Source organism: Alligator sinensis, unplaced genomic scaffold, assembly GCF_000455745.1.
Source record: "Alligator sinensis unplaced genomic scaffold, ASM45574v1 scaffold497_1, whole genome shotgun sequence".
NCBI classification, from domain to species: domain Eukaryota; kingdom Metazoa; phylum Chordata; order Crocodylia; family Alligatoridae; genus Alligator; species Alligator sinensis.
The window spans coordinates 340,286-354,238 of record NW_005842883.1 but is presented as its reverse complement, the minus strand read 5'-3'; the positions used below and the strand labels follow the sequence as shown (position 1 = coordinate 354,238).

Here is a 13,953-nt window from a genome sequence, read left to right as displayed (position 1 = left end):
CATCAACAATAATTTCCATCAAGATGTGGCAGCTGAGTAGAGGGCAGGACATGAGGACTCCAAGGGCTCCCCACATAAGGTGCGGATTAACAGGGAAGATGGCGCTGAGGAGGGCCACCTGTTACACTCCCCAACCACCATGGGGTGGGGAGGGGGTGCTCTATGTAATGCTGCCTGGGCCCAGATGGGGACTTTTCCCCTCCTTCTCCCCCACAGGGCAGGGAGGGGGGCTCTGTTCCATGCTGGGAGGTACTATTCCCCCTCCTCTTCCTACTCCTCCCTCAACCCCACTGCCGAGGGGATGGGAGGCTCTGTGTAGGCTGCCCAGCCCTGGGCCTGGAGGGGGACACTTCCCCTCTGCAGGGTGCGGGAGGAGGGGATCTGTTCAGTGCTGGGGGAAACGCTTCCCCCTCCTCCTACCCCCGCCCTCCGGGGGAAGGGAGGCTCTTGCAGTGCATCTTGGCCCAGCCAGGGCATGGGGAGCAGCTGTAATGGAGCTGCAGCTGTTGGGGGTGGCCTCAGCCCCATGGCTTGGCCTCACTCAGCCCCAGCTAAGGCAGCTGCCTGGTGGGGCTGGGGCAGGCTGCTGGGGCAGGGCCACCCCTGGCGGATGCAGCTCAGTGATGGTAAGGTGAGTGCAGTGGGAAGCTGCCTCCCCTGTCAGCGAGCACAGCCCAGCATTTACCCAGGCCCACTCAGAAGGACTGCAGGCCCGGAGCCTGGCAGCTGCCCAACACAGAGGCTCAATGAGACCCCACGAGCCCCGATGGTGCCTCCGAGCGGGCCCAGGTAAGCGCCGCTGCACTGGTGCCGGATCTGGGAGACTGCAGCAGGAAGAGCAAGCTGTGGGAGGGGGGAAAGGTGCTGTGGGCTATGGCTGCACTGTGGGGGGCTTGGAGGGCTCTGGGTTCCATGCCCTGGCACTGCCGCATGCAGCCTGTCACAGCTCTGCAGCAGGACCCCCCCACTGGGAAGGAGCTTGTGCTCCCCAACATTATGACAGGGGCTGCTGCCCCCACCAAGGGGCCTTCCCCCTCCTGCTGCAGCAGCATGGTGGGAGCATAGCCAGACACCTGCCAGCAAGGCCCCTTGTGGGGGGCAGGGACGAGGTTATTCCCCCTTCCTCCTGTGTCTGGTGGAGCGGACAGCAGGGGTCTATTCCCCTGCAGGGAGCAAGCGCAATGACAGGCAGACCTAGCTACTAGTGGGATTAGAGGGGACACTAGCCCTCCTGTCTTTCCCCCCCTCTTCCTCAGGGTCCATGGTACCCTGCTGTTGCAGCAGCAAGGGGGGAGCGCCCAGCAGACCTGGCTCAGGTCCCAGCTGGTGGGACAGCGAGGGTGGAATTAAACCTCTCCTTGCCCAGTTCAGCCCAGATTGTCCATTCCCCCCCACTCGAGTTCACATCTTCCCTGCAGTGGCCTCTGGCCTGAGCAACTGTAGGCATGTGCCTGCATGTCTGTTCTGTTAAACTGGTTCAACCTAGGCAGGCTAGACTAACCTGCAAAGGTTGAATCGATTCAGGCTCGCTTTTTGAACGATTTCCTGGATCTTGCTTGAGATGCATCGGTAGATATAAGCCAGAGTTTTATTTGCTTTGCCATTGCATTGATGGTTTATGTTCAACTTGTGGTCAATCATGATCCCCAAGTCTCTTTCGGTTGAGGTGCTAGTGAGTGTAGCACTACTGAATCTATAAGTATGATGTAGGTTTTTTCTTCCGAGGTGAAGCACCTTGCATTTCTCTGTGTTGACTGTCTTCAGGTTTTGATGCGCCCACCTTGGGAGCTTGTCCAGGTTGACCTGAATTGCCAGCCTATCCTCTCTAGCGTGACCACACTTCCCCATAATTTGATGTCATCCCCAGGTGTCAGATGCCAGTCTGCATCTGACAGCTGAATCCAGATAATTGATGAATATATTAAAGAGTACTGGTCTGAGTACTGAGCCCTGGGTGACGCCACTGGTCATCATGCACCATGTTAACTCAGTTCGATTAACTATCGCTCTCTGTATCTGACCACAGAGCCAGTTCCCCACCTACTGGACCATAAGGTTGTCAAGGCCACAGCTTCCTAATTTTACCATAACTCCATTCATCATAACTGGTCATCATTAATTATTTCACTACTGAGCAAAACAAACAAAGCAAATAGAAAATTATATTGTGAAAAAATTGACAATCCACTAAATAATAACTTTTCAAAAAATGGATAGGAATGGGATTGATAGGCAGAGTTTTTATATTTAAAAAAAAAAAAAAAAAATCCGATAGCAACCTGAGATCAGAGGGGATACTTGTTCTCTGACTTTTCAAAAAATGGATAGGAATGGGATTGATAGGCAGAGTTTTTATATTTAAAAAAAAAAAAAAATCCGATAGCAACCTGAGATCAGAGGTGATACTTGTTCTCAAACAACCCAATATACTACAGAAATATTCAAAGAGGGAGCCAGCCTATCTTCTAACTTGTTCAGATGCACATTACTACTGGCTAGATACTGTTCCAAATTAGTAAAATTAAACCTGCTTCACAACTGCAAGAGGCCTGAAGATCAATCTCCAGAGCAGCATCCCTGTGCTAGTCAAAAATGCATAAGACAGAAGAGAATAGATGCATGTCACTCCCATAATATACCTCCCACTTGATATGTACCTTCATAGCTTCCAGATATGTGTCCATTTAAGTTCCAGGATGAACATCACTGTTCACACCCCAACTCAGAAAAGTGTTCCTATTTATGAACTATAATTAGTCACCTGACTCAATTTACTATGGGACATACAAGTCCATCTGAGACCAATGATTTATCAAATATATGCCACTGCATTTGTTTATACAGGTAGCACTGACAGCATACTGGGCATCATGGTGTGTACAACAGGGTTTATGTGCTGAAAGCAACAGAACCACTACAGAAAAGGACCCCAGTACTCAGCACTAATTATTTTTTATGCAGGGTGGGTTGTCCATTGGTGAAGAAGCAGAAGTTTGAGACTGCGCACAGTGTCTTGTTCAAGCATGTTACTGAGCTTAACAACTTCCTATGGTTCTATAATACTATGAACTTCTTTTGCAAATCTCCCATTTTTCACCATTATTTTTATGATCATTTTCTTCGCTGGAGAAAGGCTGCCTAGCTGTTGCTTGCTGAAAAGGTGACTCTGCTAGATCTTCCATATCAGCCACATCAGTTGCTGCAGAGTAATGAGTAGGTTGTGTTTTTAAAGTTCTCTTCTTACCTCTTAATCTGCACATCTGACTGCTCTAGTTTGCTTGCAAGCATGTAACAGTGAACAATTTGAGCCATTTTGTTGCTCAATAAAGACTGATTACGTGAGGGGGGGGGAAACAAAAAACACCAGTGCTTTACTTTCAGCTCGGTGGCACCCCCGCACCAAACATAGTGCATGCCCAAAAGAGGTATCATGTCAGTTTGGCCCACCTCACCCAATGTGTGTATGAATCTCACACTTCAGTGGGGCTTTTTGGTGCTTTTATCTAATAGCTGATTGCAGAACCTAGAACCTTTTGCAAAACCTAGAAAAGAGAGCACACCACATCCCTATTTTGTTAGCTGAAACTGCAAAGATGATAAAATAGAAGAGCTCCTTCAAATCCTCACCAAGTTTCTTGATTCCTCTTGAAACAATAACATGAGAGAACAGAAGGGCTGTGGTAGCCAAAGTGTTGCTATTACAATGTTCCTCTCACACACACACATCAGATACCTAATGACATGAGGAAAGCCCTGGATGAGAGACAAAAGAACAAAAAGAAAAATATGTTTTCATAATGCAATTGAATCAGTCATTAGATAAAAAGGCCAAAAAGCCCTACTGAAGCATGTGATTTATGAAGATGTTGGGCAAACTAGATTAAATTGATGTGATGCCTCTTCCAGTAAACCACGGTTTTGTTTTGTTTTTCATATCTGTCAGTGGTCAAAAGTCTGGGGCAGCGCTCTAAGCCGCTGAGTGTGAACTGGGAATTCATTCCTGAAAACTGACTTAGATAATAGGAGTTATAAATGAGTGAAATACTACTTCTAGTAATCATAAGATATCTAAAATGGTAATATAGCTCTTCAAAAAAGTAAGTATTACTAGAAGACAAAACCAGAATCAAGATTAGGAACATGAGACTTGTAGAAATCCAAAAACAAAATGAGAGAGAGAGAGAGAGAGAGAGAGAGAGAGAGAGACTTTGCTAGCTTGGTTGGTTGTTGTTTTTATTATAAATTTCCAGCTGAGTTATTTGGCTTTATACTATCCTAGTCCTTCATGAAATAGCCCGAACGGTATCTTTTAGAAAATGTCCAGGTGTATTTTTGTCTAGATAATCTCCCAATGTATCATATTTACTCAAGTTTAAGACCAGGTGTCTCCTTCCCCTTCCCCCATCAGCATACAGGGAAAAGCCCCTCATTTTAGGCTTGAATACAAAATGGGGTGGGGCGGGGGTGGCAGTGGCTGCTGCAGGTCTGGCCCTGAACCCAAATCAGGGCCAGAGTCAGACCCACAGCAGCCGCCTGTCCCCCCTCCACTTGCCCTCTGCAGCTTCTGCTTCTCCTCTGCCTCCTTCCCTCCACCTTACTGTCAAGCACAGCTTGGCTCCGGCTCCAGCTCTGGCTGCATTCCCTCCAAGGCACAGAGCACATGGAACTCCATCTCCTGCCCAGCCAATCAGCAGTGCTAATGCTGCTCCCTGGCCAGCAGGGGCTTCCACATGCTGTGCTCTGGGGAGGGAACAGAGTCCCAGGAACATCTGGCAGTAAGGGTTGGGGGCAGGGAAGAGGCAGAGGCTGGGGAGTGAAGAAAAGGGACAGAGACTGTGAGGAGCTGGGGTGGGGGGCAGGAAGGATGCAGGGGAAGAAATCAGGGTGAGGGGAGTTGGAAGCAAGCGGGCTGCTTGACTCCCTCAGGCATTGCTTTCCCTGTTGTAGCAGTGGGGGTGGGGGCAAATTTAAGGCAATCCTCTGATACTTGGATTCTATACCTGGAAAAATTATAACAAATTTATAAATGTTTCATATATAGAATCTAATTATTTGGGGATCATCTTAAATTCAGGGTTGTCTTAGATGGGAGTAAATATGATATTTCTACATACATTTGATTTCATGTGAGCAACAAAATCTTCATAGTCAAATCTTGAAAGTAACTAAGGAAATGAGAGAAACTGAATCTGTGGTGCCTGAATCTAGCTTTTACCCTATATTCAAGTAATGAAACAGATTTGCACTAGTACTATGAGAAGTCCTACTAAGCTTTTTTTTTTTTTTTTTTAATGTAGCTGTCAGTTTTTCCTGTGTCAGACCCTGAAGGAAATATCCACATTTATTCAAAATAGAGAATCCAAATGCTTGGATTCCTCAGAGCAAAATAAGCTAGAAGGTGGAGTTACAACTGTAATTATGAGCCATACAATGCCTTAGGACAATCTCTTTCATTAACTAGATGCATTCCACTGCTACTAAATGCAGTCTGTTCATGTTTGAAAATGTTTATTTTGTCCCATCTAGCCATTTATGCTATTGACAAACACATGCAATATAAATATTGACTGAACAGACTAATTCAATTGCTAACTCAAATTTCTAATGGGTCCAAGAGCAGATTCTTTGAAGTTTGAAAACCAATTTAAACTGTTGGCAGTTTATTAAATGTAAATGGCAAAAATGTAATCCTTTGTATATTTTAGCAATAGTTGTTTAGCTGTTATTAGGGAGGCAAGAATTTCTGTGTGTGATACTGTTGATTGGACAAACTGCATGGTTGGGACCGACTTAGACAAGTTTTCAAATCTGGCATATTCATCAATAATTATGGGAATTATTACAGCTTTAATTACCATCATATGAACACTTAAAAACGGTACTAATTTGCATATTTTCTAGCTGAAAATACATTAACTATAACAAGTTTGGGACAGATCATTCAATGAATATTGTAGAATTAAGATTGTGAGCAATTTTGCTTTGTGAAGAGAACAGGAGATATCCTGAGTCTGTATCTTCGGGGAGGAAAAATATCTAGCCATAACCAGCTTCCAAACTTTTTTACATAAATCAGATTTTAACCAGGGTTTCCAAATAAGAACTGAAAACAGTACTGTCCTTAGCTGCACTCATAATTACTATAATCCCCAGTATCTGTTCATCCTTAGCAAATAGTACTTCTACTGGGAAACAAGAGCATGGGGTGCAGTGCGGTATAAGTGCTTCTGTCCTTAATTACTTCCTTCTAGATTTATCCACTTTTTTTATTTTTTTAAACAGTGGATGAAAATCAAAACCTTAGAAGGTTCATCTTTCTTTTTGATACTTACACACTGTACTTTCCTATCAAAATGTGATTAGTGGAGCTAAAGCATGACTTGCTGAACACCATAAAAATTATCACACGTTTGAAATATGAGAACACAACTAGGATGAGAGCATTCATAAATGATAATTAACTGTCATGGTTTTTTTCTTCTTGATTTGTTTTCCTTTGATAAAATCTGTGATAACATTTGATGTTTTAAGACTAGTGTGAAATTTTGCCCACAGTAATAAAATGGAAAATTACATCTTTTTGACAATTAGAAAAGTGATATGAAGGATTTTGTAATTCTGTTGCCTGACAGATTATCCATCTGTCAAAATGGCTGGGAGTGTGTGTGTGTGTCTAAAATATATATCTATAACTATCAGTTATCCTGGAAGTGGATTTCTGCTATAGATAATCTGAGATACCATTAAAATGGTGCATATCCCTCTTTCAGCCTAAATGAAAGGAGCAATTAAGCCCCTTTTTGGAGGTAGATACCTGGAACCAATAGAAGATACACCCAAGGCAAATCAGCCACATGGCAGAGCCTGAGTTGTATGATCTTGTATGGGTTGCAGCTCTGTGTGTTTGTACAAGAAGGACAGAAAGCCACCACGAAGCAAGATGAGCAGTGGCCTTGAGAGGGAGCAGGGAAGCAGAACTCCTTGGGAAACACAAAAGACAGGTTCAGAAACTGGGAGCAAGAAAGTTGCCTGCTGCTTGGTTCACAGAAGCAGAATTTTGTGCCCATTCTTTGTAAATAAGCAAAACATACCTGGCCACCAAAATACACCAAAGACACATCTGCTTCCTATAACCAATTTCTTCTCCTCCTCAAAGGAAACAGTCCAGCCAAGCTAGCACGTCAAGGCAAAAATGGCAACAGTAAAAGCATGTTGTGGTAATGTTGGAGTGATGCATATTTTCTGGACAATCACTGGTACAGCAAGAGGCAAGGGTGATGTCTTCTATTTTGTGTGATATATTTTATTGGACCAACCATATAGCTGGGAGAGATTTTACACAAGCTTTCAGGTATTAGTTACCTTTCCTCAGGTCACCCTCAGCTTGGCTAATGTCTCTCAGCTATACAATTGGTTCAAAAAAGATATCAGTATAAACACACACAACAGAATCAAATTCTCTTGTCTTTTATAGAAGTGTAAGTGAAAGCAGAACTTGACAGAAAATATTTCTACCTCAAGCCTAACCCTACAGTCTACGTGCTTTTACCTGCGCCTAAATTTAATGTGCATTAAGGTGATTTAGGTGTGTCAGCGCAAGCATGTGTAAAGGCACATTAACACAGGAGTGCAGACCAATTTGGGACTAAAATTAGTCCCAAGTCAATGGACACACTGCATCAATATGCATTAGCACGTCTACATGTTTGCTAATGAGCCTTAGCTATTCACACATACTTTTAATACCTGCTTTATGCAGGTATCAAATTTTAGGCTTAAATAGCTTAAAATTGCTATTTTTAAGGCGCATGAAAGGTGCGCATGTGTAGACACATGTCCTTAATGTGCCTTAAGTTGTGCTAATGTACACTAAATGCGCAAGTGTAGACACACCCTATGAACACTCCAAATTCTTATCCATTTCAGCGAGAGGGATGAATACACACAAATTAAACAAGTGGACTTACTATGGTTTTGTTCAGTATGGATTGGCTTCTTTGCCTCTGGGAGATGGACTCCTAAATTCTGTTTCTGGCTCTGCACTGACTTGCCATATAAAAACGTGCTAAATTACATTCTCTCTTTCTTTAATTTTTCTCATCTATATAGCACGTATACTATTACTTACCTCTCTCACAGGGGAACTGTGGGACCTAATTATTTTAAACTGAAGAATTTTTAGATCTTCAAGACAAAAAGCATTACAGATGCACCAAAATTATTTCTATGTAGTCAAAACTATTTTCCCCATAAATGTGGCTCTTTGAAAAGCATTGTGACTGGGGAAAAAAATCAGTTTTCCTTTGTAGCAAATCTGATGTATAAAGGTCATGAGGAAGACCAAAAGAGAAATAACTTCTATAACAAGCATAACTACCACCTACATACATGCATGCTCTCAGATTAGAGCAGTGGTGTAACTAGGGTGGGACAATCTGGGCAACTGCCCCAGGCTCTGATTTGGGAGTGGAGGGTGTGGGGGGTAGAAACAGCTACAATGAGATTGCAATTGTGATCTCACTGCACAGCACTGCACGGGAAGCTGTCCTTTGTTTGGCAGTTGTCCCAGGTGCCTGGCCATGTAATTACACTTCTGGATTACAGTTCATTAATACTAAATACTGGGCGCATCTACCCATGCAGTTAGTGCACATGAATATCATTCAAATGTGTGTCCAGGAGCAATTAACTCCAGAGCTTTCAGCTCCAGAATTTATTCATATGTAGCACGTGGAGCCCAGTCAGAGGAGCCCTGGCTGGCAGGTGACCCCAGTGGTCAGCCTGCCAGCCCAAGGCTGCTCCAACCTGGCTTGATGTGCTGTGGAGGAGCTGGCTGGGGCACGAGGGTGCTACAATGCAGGGCTAGCTGGCAAACAGCCCCCATACTGAAGCACCCTTGTGCCCCAGCCAGCCAGGTCAGCATCTATATGTGCTCTGCTGTGCACAAAGAGACTATGCAGCAGTAAATACAAGTCCTACCCTACTGCAAAGTTTATTAGTTTCCTGCACCCTAATAGGGACACACATGTAGATGCTGAGACATTCACTGTATGGCTAATTAGTCAGCTGTGTAGTAAACATGTTTTATAGATGCACCCGCTTTATCCAACTCATCACCAATATATTTCACTGAAGCACATATGCTGGCATTAATATGCTTAAAAAACTACTTAAGAAATCAATCTTTAAGGCTAGCTAAGTACAGACATTCAAAAACTCTGGGCCTGAATTGATTCAGTCTTTGCAGGTTAGTCTAACCAGTGTAGACTGAACAAATTTGTAAGTGAATAGACATTCACTTTTGATTCTGGAAATGCAGCCACATGCCTACAGTGGCTCAGGCTAGAAGCCAGGGGGCATTAGATGGAGCCCTCTCTTCCATTCCACAGCAGCTGCTAGGCTGGAGGGAAGCTGACTGAGGAGGGGAGGGTCTTACTACAGACAGAAAAGCAGGCACTGTGCAGAAGGTGCGGCAGCAGTTGCAGACACATGAGCCCCTGTGGTGGGCAGCTGCTGAACTCCGGAACTGCTGGTGCCTCCAAGCCAGCCCAGGCAACTGTGGGAACAATGGATTTGTCTTGTGTGGCCAGTCTGGCTGCCAAAGTGTCTGCCTGCCATTGCCTAGCCAGCTGCCACCCATATGTGCCCGGCCAGGCTGTCAGACCCACAGCCAGCTGGGAAGACCCCTACACCCATGGCCTGGCCCAGATCAGCCCCACTATCCACCCGTCTTGCCCTGGGCTGAGTGGTGCTGGCTGAGGGCACTGCTGAGGGTGGGTGCAGAGGGGCTGGGCCGGGTCACAGGGGTAGGGCCCATCCTGGCTAGCTGCAGCTCCACGACAGCCCGATCGGGCCTGGGCACAGGTAGTTGGGAACGATCTGGGTGCACAGCTCCTGTGGCCCCAGCCTGGCTAGGAAGGGTCCTGCCCCCATGACTAAGCCTGAGCCACCCCTCTATGCCTGTCCTCAGCAGTGCCTGTGGGCTGGCCCAGCTCAGTCTCCCAGCTCCAGCCCTGGACAAGGCAGGCAGAGGGCAGGGCTATGCCAGCCAGCTCTGGCCATGCTCCCCACCCCTACTGCTGGAGTGATGGGGACAGGGGGGCACCCTGACAGGTGCTGCTCTGCCCTGGCCAAGCAGATCCCAACTGCAGTCCACTGGGGGGAAAGGGGAGGGAGAGTGAATAAACCCCCTCCCTGCCCCTTGGACTTAGGGGGCCACGCCAGCTGGCCACACCTTTGTCCCTGCTCCCGCTCAAGAACAGAGGGGCAGGGCCAGGGCCAGCCCTGCTCTCTGGAGCAGACAGCACAGCTCAGCCAGGGCTGAAAAGCATGCTTAACCAAGGAAACCACAGGTGACTGGTGCTGCCTCAATCAAGGTGGGCACATGCCCCTCAACAACCAGTCAGTGACGGTGGGGGGTGTCTCCTGCAGCCAATCTTGCTGATGGTGGGTGGGGCTCCCCACACAGCCGATCCTGCTGACTGGGCGACTAATCGCGAGACAGCCGATTTCTGCAGGCGCTCGTTCCCCCCCCCCCGTTTCAGAAGGTGCCCCCAGCCGCTTCTGGGAGTGCCACGGTGCTTCACTCCCTGGCCTGTGCTTGCAGGGGGGCACCAGTGTTCCTGCTTACCCCCCCTGCTCATTGCCTAAGTAGTGAATGCAGCTGGTCAGGGGGTGCACCAGCGCTCTCAGGGGATGCATGTGCACCTCTGTACACCCCCTACATGTCGTCACTGAAAGAAACCCATGGATTTTGCCATTTTGCAATGAGCTCCCTGCAGGCTGGCAGAGTTCCAGCCTGCAGGGAGTTGGGAGGGAGCAGAAGGAAGGCAGAGAGATGGGGCGTCACGTGCATAGACATGCACATGGCCCCAGGCAGCCTGCAAAGCAGTTCCAGCAGGTAAGTGAGGCAGAGGGGGATTGAGGTCCCTGTAGGGAGGGAGCTGGACAGGGTTGAGGCTGCTGTCCAGCTAAGTGGAGTTGGGGCCTGGGGCTGCAATGAGTGGCTGCGGGGCCCCAGCGGGGAGCAGGACGGGGCTGTGAGTGGCTTGTCCAGGTGGGATGAGGAGAAGGAGAGGGAGGGCCAGGTCCCCGCCGCTGTGTGCACTCTCAGGGGGCAGGGGGGACCTACACCACCCAGATCCATACACAGGGCAGGTGCAGGCTGCTGGCTCAAGCTTCCACTCTGCTTCCCTCCCCTGGGGCCTCCGGAGGCCATCAGGCATGACCCAGTGCAGCAGGGAAGGGCAGAGCCTCCAGGGAACTTCTTGCCACTGCTCTCCCCCCCACTCCTCCTCCCCCACTGCCCTGGCAACATGCCTCCTGCACCTGTCACTGCTTTGAGGGGTCAATCCCTGCACTGCTACCCTCACTGCAGCCCTGTGTGCAGGAGGCATGTTGCCAGGGCAGTGATGGGGGAGCAGCAGTGAGGAGATCCCTGGTGGCTCCCCTGCTGCCTGCCACGCTGGGTTGTAAGGGAGGGTTGCAACGTGTGGTGACCAGGTGGCAGCCAGGCTGAGTACAGCCAGGGTGCACAGCTTGGCCAGGGATATTGCAGCTGCAGCTGTGCAAGGCAAACTTGGCCGCAGTAAAAGCTGGAGCCAGGATCACCTGTGCGTGGCCGAGTGGAGCCTGGTGGGCACGATCTGGCACGGCAGGCAGCAGTGGAGCTGTCCGGGATCTCCTTGCCGCTGTTTCTCCCCACCCCCACTGCCCTGGCAACATGACTCCAGCACCTCCAGTGCCTGCTGCTGCTTTGAGGAGAATAGTCCTGCTCTGCTGCCCTCACTGCAGCCCCGCATGCAGGAGGCTTGTCGCTGGAGCAGTGTGGGGTGAGCAGCAGTGAGGCGATCCCCAGCCTGCCACATCGGGTTGTGCCCACCAGGCTGGGGAGGCCCCAGGGCAGGGAAGCAGTGCAGAGTTTGCAGCGGGGAGCAGCTTCTCCGCATGGCTCCGCTGTTCGCTACCACCCTGCTTCCCTCCCTCAGGGCCTCCAGAGCATGGTGGGTATTACCTGGCATGGCAGGCAGCAGCGGAGCCACCAGGGATCCCCTCGCTGCTGATCATCCTGTGCTGCCCTGGCAACGTGCCTCCTGCACACAAGGCTGCAGTGAGGGCAGCAGCATGGGGCTGTGCACCTCAAAGCAGCAGCAGGCATAGGGGGCATGTCACCAGGACAGTGGGAGGGTCGAGCAGCAGCAAGGAGATCCCCTGCAGCTCTGCTCTTTCCTGCCACGCCTGGTCATGCCCACCAGGCTCCAGAGGCCCTGGGAGAGGGCAGCAGGGTGGGATCTCGAGTCCATAGCCTACACCTGACCCACGTACTGGGAGTGCATGTGGTGGCAGGGAACTAGCCCCCCCGAGCCCACAGCAGGGGAGGAGTGAAGGCAGGTGGCTGCAGATCCGGGCAGCTGGGAGCCCCTTCTGGCAGGCTGGCACAGCAGGGGCTGTGGGTGGGGAGTGAGGGGCCTTTAATTTTAATCACGGATTTTGGGGTTTTTAAGCAAATAATGTTTTATTTTTTTAGCAGAGATTTTTGGTATTTTTTACCAGCGAAAACCAAGCTCCCTGCTGATCACTTAAACCAGTTTACGTGTATCTTCTGTCCCAAGTCTAAATTCATCTGTACTCCCATAGGCTAAGTCAGCAGTCATCCCATGTGTCTAATATTTGCTGTAGAGATACAGCAGTAAGACAAAAAAAATCTGTGAATGAGTGCTGAAGGATCTCTTTAGAGAAAACTGTGCTAAGGCACTGATCCTTCAAAGGACTTTTGTACAAACAAACTCCTACATTCCCACAGAGCTTCAGCACACATGAGCAGGACTCCAGCTACATAGAGTTCCCTGACAGACTGAGGTCTAATTAAATACCATATTTTGTTCTCAAAAATTAACAGAATGGACAGGGTTTTTTTCTTCTGAGAAGGAAGAGCTTGTTCACTAAATCCTGGCTGATGGAGGAATAGCAGCTTGGGCAGATCTAGGATTTCCTAAACGGCGTGTGTCACATCACCCCTCAGACCATGGGGATGAGACATAGTTAGAGCCCCTGGGCCAGGGTGGGATACCAGGGAGCCAGGCAGGGAGCAGATGCACAAACAGGATGACCTAAACATTGTTGCCACCACCATCCCCACCTGACCTGGGTTTGCGGGGACCTCCAGAGCCACTCCTGCTCCAACTTCAGCTGGGGGCTGTGGGAAACAGCTTTGTACAGTGCCATGCTCAGCCAGGGAGAGCTGCAGCATGGCACAAGTTTGTCCTTCCATCACCTGCTCACTGAGGTAGATCGCGGGGCTGGCACTGGTGCAATTGTACCCCGCTTTGATTCCTGGTCTATCCAAAGTTTAAAACCAACTGCTCACCAGTGGCAGCAGCATTTCTAGTCTCCCTCTGAGAGTCATCTGACTTCATGGCTCATTATAATCTACCTGATCCCTTCTAAACTCTTCATTCCATAGGTGTTAATGACCCTCTATTTTAATGTTTTGATATTCCACCAACCAGACTATCCTTTGTTCTGCAATTCTGCTGCCTCTTAGCTGCTCCTATTAATACAGCTCCTATTTCACAGCCCTGCAGATTAAGATTGAAGCAAGAATCAATATAATTTCAAACTGAATAATGCAGCCCTAGGCCCCGAGCAAATTAGTAAAACTTCTAGTTTATTTTTAACTGGAGAAAAATATGTGCTCTTTCATACGTGATGATGGACCTCACCATCTGCACCCAAGGTTTCAGAATTCTAGATCCACCCATGCCCTCTCTCCCAGGTGTGGCCAGGAGCAGGTACTGTATTGGAAGGAGGAACTTGTGTGCCACCACTGCTGTACACAGATGTACAGCAGTGGTGTACTCACTGCTCTCAGCCTGCATCAGCACTCCCCTGGGCCTGCATCAACTGGGGACAGTGGTGGCAGCAGGGAGGCAGGTTTCTCCTAACCAGTATCTG

General features: G+C 48.5%; 1 long non-coding RNA gene across 1 annotated transcript in view; it reads right to left on the bottom strand.

Moving 5' to 3' along the window:
* Nucleotides 1–3,480: 3,480 nt before the first annotated feature.
* The window catches only part of LOC102372009, a 15,433-nt gene continuing 4,960 nt past the window's right edge, over nucleotides 3,481–13,953 (bottom strand). The window contains exons 2-3 of the long non-coding RNA XR_325190.1: nucleotides 3,628–3,753; nucleotides 3,481–3,542 (exon numbers count right to left, since the gene is read on the bottom strand). This is a non-coding gene — a long non-coding RNA (uncharacterized LOC102372009). The remainder of the gene's footprint in view (nucleotides 3,543–3,627; nucleotides 3,754–13,953) is intronic.